This window comes from Hippopotamus amphibius, chromosome 5, assembly GCF_030028045.1.
Source record: "Hippopotamus amphibius kiboko isolate mHipAmp2 chromosome 5, mHipAmp2.hap2, whole genome shotgun sequence".
Lineage (NCBI taxonomy): Eukaryota > Metazoa > Chordata > Mammalia > Artiodactyla > Hippopotamidae > Hippopotamus > Hippopotamus amphibius.
Genome location: NC_080190.1, coordinates 50,108,551 through 50,116,262, shown reverse-complemented (window position 1 = coordinate 50,116,262; position 7,712 = coordinate 50,108,551).

Sequence of the window (7,712 nt, the reverse complement as noted above, 5' to 3'; positions counted from 1 at the left end):
TGGCAGCCTCAGTGCAGCTGCCATCAGCCAGGCACACTGGACCCTGGTCAAGATGCAGCTTTGGAGTAAGACCGACTGTGGCCCACAGCCCAGATCTGCTCAAGCCCAGCTGAGGAACTCAAGGAAACTTGTACAAGTCTCCAAGCCTCAGTTTCCAAATCTGTAAAATGTCAGTGGTTATACCCAATCCTGGTGGAAGGTTAAAATGCATAATGTATAGCAGTAATTAACACAACATTGTAAATCAACCATACTTCAAAAAAAAAAAAGTTGTGATAAAATGCATAGTGTACAATGAATGCATTTCCTGAGCCGAGTTCCTGGCACAGCTGGTAAGTGGTGAGGCTGGCCTCAGAGCCTGCTTGTCAACCAGCCTAGAGCCATGGATCTTCCATGGACCTTCCAACCTGGAGTTGGCCTGCTCCCCCGGCCTTCCATCCACTTACTCATTCACCATACACTGGACACTCATCATGAATCGATTACTGTGTGTCTGGCACTGGTCAAGGCACTGAGATGGACCAGTGATTCCTAAAAACCCCAGCCTGCAAGGAGCTTGCATTCTACTTTGGAATACAAGCAATAGTCATGTAAGAAAAATACCGATTAAACAAAGTACCTCTCTAAGGAGAAAAACAAACAAACAAACAAACAAACAAGGAAGGGACCAGGGAGTATGGGAAGAGAAACGTGAGACAGGGTGACCAAGACAGCCTCCCCAGTAAGAGCTGAAGCAGCAGGGGAGCGAGCATGGGATGTCGGGGGGGAGAACATTCCAGCACACAGATGAGCACACGCACATCCCTGAAACAGAAGCGTGCTGCTCTGAGAAACAGCAGGGAGGTGACTGTGACATGAGGCAGAGTGATGGAGAGTATCAGGGACAGAGGCAGAGTGGAGATGAAGGGAGGATCATAGGAGCCTGTCACCCAGGGTGGCCAGGGTCTTTCGGGCTGCCTCTACTCTGGAGAGTGGAGGGCAGCCTCTAAAACACGGCAACAGAAGGTACCAGGCTGGCCAGGTCTGGCCAGGTGTTGCTGGCCTCGCACCACCCACATCCTGGAAAGGTACCTTCTTGCCTTTGCCCTATGAGGCAGAGTCCCCACTCCCAGCTCCCAGCGGCCCACGCCTGGCCATTTCTTCTAATCCCAGTGGCCCCAGCAGCTCACATTCATGGCAGCAGTCCCTTGAGTCCAGGCACAGGGCTGCACACATTAACCAACTGGGAGGCCCACATCGAACCTCCTCTCCCCACTTGGCTGAGGCCAGGCCCCCCCACTGGCGGGGACCCAGTCTGACCTCCTCCCAGAGCAGCGCATCCTCGGCCGGGGAGAAGTTCCAGCTGCCGGACTCCAGGCCGAGCCCAGGGCCGTGTGTGGGGATCACTGTAAAAAATAACAGAGATGGTGAGCTTGGCCATTTCCTGTACAACACATAATTAGGTTAGATAAGAAACTAGCTGTGTCTAAGTGCTATAAATGTCTATATTAAGCTATTTTGAAAGTGCCGAGCACTTTGACATTTGAGAGTTCAGAGTAATTGAGGTATTGAAATAAAATTGCTTCTGTTATTTAAAAGGTCATTATCATCTTCAGCTAGATATATGAGGACTATTTTCCACTCTAGTGAGCCGTTCTCCCTGGCACAATTAGTATCGCTTGAGCAGAGGCCGCTGGGGGACTCCCACCCGCAGCCCCCGCCAAAGGCCCAGGGTAGCTGTGAAGACACATGCAGTGCGGGGAAAGCAAAGGAAAGCCTCCGTCACCCAGAATCCCCACCGGCCCTGGGAGAGCTGTCACCCTCGACTCAGCGCCTACGCTGTGCTGGTCTCTGCATGGAGGCTTTCTGCGTGATTTTGTCTCATCCTCACAGAAGGGCCTCAAAGAGGCCCTTCGTGTCAGAACAGGGCGACAAAGACGCAAGGCCATGTGAGGGGAAGGGACAGGGCGGTGGGCTGGATGGGAGGCTAGCACCGTCCCCATCCACCGAGCACCTCGCGTGCTCTGGGAGGCTGCTAGTCCTTTTCTGTCCTGGCTTCTTTAAGCCTCGTAACCATCCTGTGAGGAAACATCTCCATCTCATAGATGAGAAAACTGAGACTTGGAGAGGTTAAGAAACGAAACAGCAAAAAAAGTGGCAGGAAAATGCTTCAAGATTCAAGAATTTTAAGAATGTTGGACTTCCCTGGGGGTCCAGTGGTTAGGACTTCACGCTTCTACTCAATCCCTGGCCAGGGAAGCTCCACATGCCACGCAGTGTGGCCAAAAAAAAAAAAAAAAAAAGAAGAATGTCACCCAGTGCCTAACTCTTCTACACTCCATCCCACCACGTCCTGACCCTCTTGCTATGTCCAGCCAATTAGTGCTCGTGCCTTTAGGGTTCCTCTCAAAGAACCAAAACCAGAGTGCCCCAGCTGGACTACTCAGACGGGTGGATTCAGACCAGCGGTTCCTGGGATGGAGACTCTACTGAACGAGGGTGCTGGCCTAGGCGGAGCACGCCATAGGCCTGGGACCTTCACCAGGCCCTTGAGTCTGTTTGTCCTCATCAGTCACGGGGTGTTCCTGGGAGGATCAAAATTAGGTACAGATATCAAGCTATGCTCTGCCAACATGACTACTAGAATGTTCCACTGTAAAAAAGAAACGTTGCAGCTTTTCTCCAATTCTCACTCAAGACACTTCACCCCTCCCCCAATTGTTAAGGTAAATAGATTGTTCTTAACTACGAATTAGATATCTAATTTAGTACTAAATTATATCGTTGGTTATCATTGATTTAATATATCACAATTTCTAAATAATCCTCAAAGAGATCCTTGGCTTCCAAAGGCATCTTCATCTCAATAGCAGGGGAGCCACTGCTCTAGGGAGGCAATAAATGGCAGTCAGTCAGCACTTACAGGGCGCTCCCTCTGTGTGGAGCCCTGTCCTGAGCCATGGTGAACAGCCCCCTTAAAAAAAGCATCTTTTTGCAGAGAATAGACTGGAGGACAAGGGGTTGTGGGGGCGGGGGCGAAGGGGAAGCTGGGACGGAGTGAGAGAGTAGCATAGACATAGATACACTACCAACTGTAAAATAGATAGCGAGTGGGAAGTTGCTGTATAATAAAGGGAGATCAACTTGGTGATGGGTGATGCCTTAGAGGGCCAGGACAGGGAGGGTGGGAGGGAATCGCGGGAGGGAGGGGATATGGGGATCTATGTATATATATAGCTGATTGACTTTGGTGTACCTCAAAAGCTGATACAAGAGTGTAAAGCAATTATATTCCAATAAAGAGCTTAAAAAAAAAAACAACACATCTTTTGAAAGCTTGGTCTCAAACAGATACTTGTATACCCGACTTCATAGCAGCATCATTCACAGTAGCCCAAAGGTGGAGATAACCCAAGCGCCCATCGATGGATGACTGGATAAACAAACTGACCTATGCATACAATGGACTACTATTCAGTCTCAAAGAGGAAGGAAATTCTGACATATGCCATGATATGCATGAAGTTTGAGGACATCGTGATGAGTGAAGTAAGCCAGTCATAATATCCTGGACTCTCCGAAACACCCTCATCACTGCTCTTGCACTTTGAGGCTGTTATTAAATACAAAAAGGGCTACTTGAACACAAGCACAGCGCTACTGATACTGCAACAGTTGATCTGATAACTGAGACAGCTACTAAGTGACTTACAGTCGGGATACTCTGGACAAAAGGATGATTCACATCCCGGGTGGGACAGAGCAGGACGGCTTGAGATTTCATCACACTACTCAGAACAGCCTGCAATTTAAAACTTATGAATTGTTTATTTCTAGAATTTTCCATTTAATATCTCCTGACCGCTGTTGACCACGGGTAACTGGAAGTGCAGAAAGTAAAACTGCAGATAAGTGGGGGGATGACTGTAATCTATGTTTTGTTTGTCTTACTCGGGTTCATTAAAAGTTCTGTTTCTCTCTGTTGCAAGATTTTTGTGAGCCACAGAGTCCTACCGAATTACTCAGAGGAGAACAGAGCCGGGCTGGACGTTCCAAACAGCAGGGCAGGCAGTGACGTGGCGTCACGTGGGTAGGAGAGGCAACTTAACAGGGACAAGGAGCAGGAGAGGGACGAGTGGGCAGGGGGTACAGGAGACACCCCTGCTTCTGTTAAGCAGGGAAGGGCTAGGGTGGCTGGAAATTAGACCAACCCCTGGCCCTTCCTCAGAGAGAATACTAGAAAAAAATAATACGTGTTGAATTTGGAGGAGAAATACAATACACCAGGAACACCCTTTGTAAAGTGTAAGCACGTTACAAATATAAGCTACTCTCAGTACCTTGCTCCAGAGTTGGGTTTTCATCTGGGGAAATAAAATATATTGTTGAAGCATGTATACATTAGCCTGAAACTGTCTAGTTACAGAGGCCAGGTATCTTCCTAGGACGTCGAGGACTTTTCCCCCAGGGCCAAGACCTCGGCTGTGGTTTTCTGATGGTGGCGGTTTCAGGTGCTGCTGGGGGATCTGAGACTGTGGGCCCAGCCCTGAGCCAGCCTCCTGTTCCATCTTGGTCCAGTGCTTCTCTGGGAAAATATACCAGCTCCTTCTTGTCCCACAGAAGAGGCCCCTCTGCAGGTCCCCGACGTGGTAGACACCCCAGGATTCCTGTCCGGCCTCCTCTCTCCCCCGCGCTGGGCCAGACCACAGCCAGAGAGTGCTGCCAGCTACTGTGGCCTCGTCAGCCCCCAGGCAAGTGTGTTATTTCAGGCTGTTCTTTGATGGAAACTAGCAGAGGGGCTGCCAACAGGATAAATATAGCAGTGCTTTTTTGCTGAGTTGTGGAAGCTATGGGTGATGTGGGTTGAAGCACAGGATTTGGATGCCTTTAGGGAGGAACAAAATCTATAGGAAAAAAAATCCCTTCCATGTGGGTTTTTTGTTTGTTTGTTTGTTTGTTTTTGTTTTGTTTTATTTTGTTTTGTTAGTTTTCAAAGCACCTCCCCAGTCCTTCCCTGCTTGTTCCCTTTCTAAGTATTGAGAAGCAGGAGGGTACCAGGCTCTGGGACAGGCTGCAGGGCCGCTTGGTGACAAGGCAGCCAGGGGCCTGCCCTTAGTGGCATTATTTAATTGCCCTGCTCACCAAGGGACAGCCATCTGAGGAAGTACAACCGGGAGCTGGAGACTGATGTCAGGGCTCAGGGAAGGTTCTGGGGAGCTTTCTCTGCACCAGGCCTGGTGTTCACATGGGTCAAAGAAATATTAGCAGATGTTTTTATCCCCAGCTAAGCTGAGAACAAGCTGATGGGAGAGCCAGCCCGGGAGGCTGGATCTCCCAGTCTTGGGCCTGTGGGGTGGCTCCTCTCTGGGCGGCAGCCCCCTCTCTGTACCCTCCACAGGCCTGTTCCTCCCCTGCTGTCATCCAAGGCCCAGGTAGAGTGTTGCTAACTGTGAGCCCACCCCTGCCCTCTCTCCCAGAGAATTTACTCCACACAGGAAGACAGCTCTTTAAATCCTGTTGGCCCTGAACATGTTTCACATGAGGACACTGAAGATCAGAGAGCTCAAATGGCTTCTCAAAGACACACAGCAATTAGAAGGCAGGCCCAGGACTTGGACCAGATCTTCTGACTCTAAATCCTATATTCATGCTACTGAATGAGAAAAGCCAGGATACCTGCAAAAGAAAACAAAGTGTGTGTGAGGAGAAAGAACGCCAGACACAGAACTCATTTGGAGACTCTGATCCTGACTCTGGCGCCCAAACCCGAGAGATGGCTTGGATGTACTTGCTTGGTTCACAGCCTGCTTATGGCACAAATGATCACTTTACTTGTAAATGGAATGAAGGTGCAGGGACAGAGGAAAAGAGAGAGAAGATAAGAAGGGAAAGGGAGAGATTTGGCCCAGGGTTGGTTGGGGAAGGGCATGTGTGGGCATGTAAAGGAGACGGAGAGGAGCTGGTAGGTGAAGGAGAGGGGAGGGGAAGGTGGAGAACTTCTCTCTGCAGAGTATCTTTTTGCTCCCTCTGCCATCCCTTGGGCATCCCAAATGATCCTTTTTACTGCAGTTTTCTTCTCACTTTGGAATGGGCTCAGTTCCTCATGATAAAATAAGGTGATCTCAAGTGCTGGTTGTGAGGGAGAGCTTGATGGGGTGGGACTTTCATGATTGTGGTCAGGATGGAACACTGGCTTCTGAGAAGCAAGAAGGATGCTTGGGGAGAATGGCTAGTGGGTAGACATGGAGCTCAGGAGAGGGGTCCAGTTGCAGCTGTGGCTGCAGGGCCCTCAGGCTGCAGCTAGAGAGTCATCAGAGCCACAGGTGTGCGTGCAAAGAGAGAGAGAGGACAGCACCTTGGAGAAAGCCATGCCTGGAAGGCTGAGGGGAGGAGAGGTTATTACGGGGTGGCCTAGGGGGTGCAGCTGGGTGAGTCAGGGAAAGGACGCCTGTGTCAAATGATAGAATCCACACTCGGCCAGGATCCCCGAAGGCTTGGAGCAGAGCCGCGTTCAGGAGTGTGAAAGAAGGCAGCCAGCGGAGGCTGAGAGGCAAGAGGGGCAGCGCGGGAAGCACAGACTCTTAGCTGTGGAGGGAAAGAGCAAGAGGAGACGGCTTGGGAGGCTGTTCGCCCAACTTTAGAAATGCTTGTCACTCTGGAGACTGAGGGGGCAGCTGAAGGTACAAAACAAGAGAGGGGATACCTAGTGAAGGAGACCCCTGAAGAACCAGGAAACGGAATCCAGAAGAGGTGGGAAGATGAGGAGGGAAGCAGAGCAAGGCATTTTAAATGACTCCACGTTGGCCACAGCCTGGGCCAGGTGCAGTCATGGGGCTCCCAACTGGGATCCCCTGAGCACTGGAGATGCGCAGGGGGGCTGAAGAACGACAGGGACGGGGGATATCCTGCTAGTGGAGGCTGGGCAGCCCTGATCCTTAGCGAGACTCAAGACTAGCCCTGCAGCTGGCCAGGGTGGAAACAGGTAGGCTTCCTGGGGACAGAGCTTGGCGGTGGGGGTGGGGCTTATGCTTGCGTTTTGCAGAGGTCGCTGGGCTGGGAGTCACTGGCTCTGCCACCGAATAGAAGGTCCCTTTCTGTCTCCTTAGTTTCCCCAGCTGCAAAGTGACCAGCTTCATCATGGTGCTCTGGGGGACCTGGCAGGTAGGACCGTGGCATAGAGTCTCTAAAGGGTCCATCTTTAGTGGATCGTGGACCCCTTTAGAAAACCAAAGAGAGCATCAGACTCTCAGATACACAGTGCAAACTTCTGCATAAAAATCCCTGGGTGTTTGTGGATTCCCTAAGATCCACCGGTAGAGCCAGGAATCTGCGGTTCTAATCATGCTCATAAACAGGAAGCAATCACACCTGCCCCCCCCCGCCCCCCAGCTAGAAAGCGGTAATAAAGGGAAATAGAACACTAGCTCTTTCAGCAGCAGCCACGGCCCCCACACAGACCAGCTCCTAATGAGTTTTTCTCCTATTTGCTGATGGAGGACACTTGTAATAAAGTTTAATGTGGAAGAACAAGGTGCATTTAACCAAAGCTGTAAACATCTCTAATTCTATTTAAAACTATAGGATGCAGTACATTAACATTTAACAATCAGACACTCAATCGGCGTGAAGCCAGTTGAGCTGTGTTTATTAGAAAGCAGGCACCAAGTCATCTTTTATCAATGACAACAGAAGCAGAAACCTGCTGCGGCCACCCTCCCACCCCGCCCTATGCA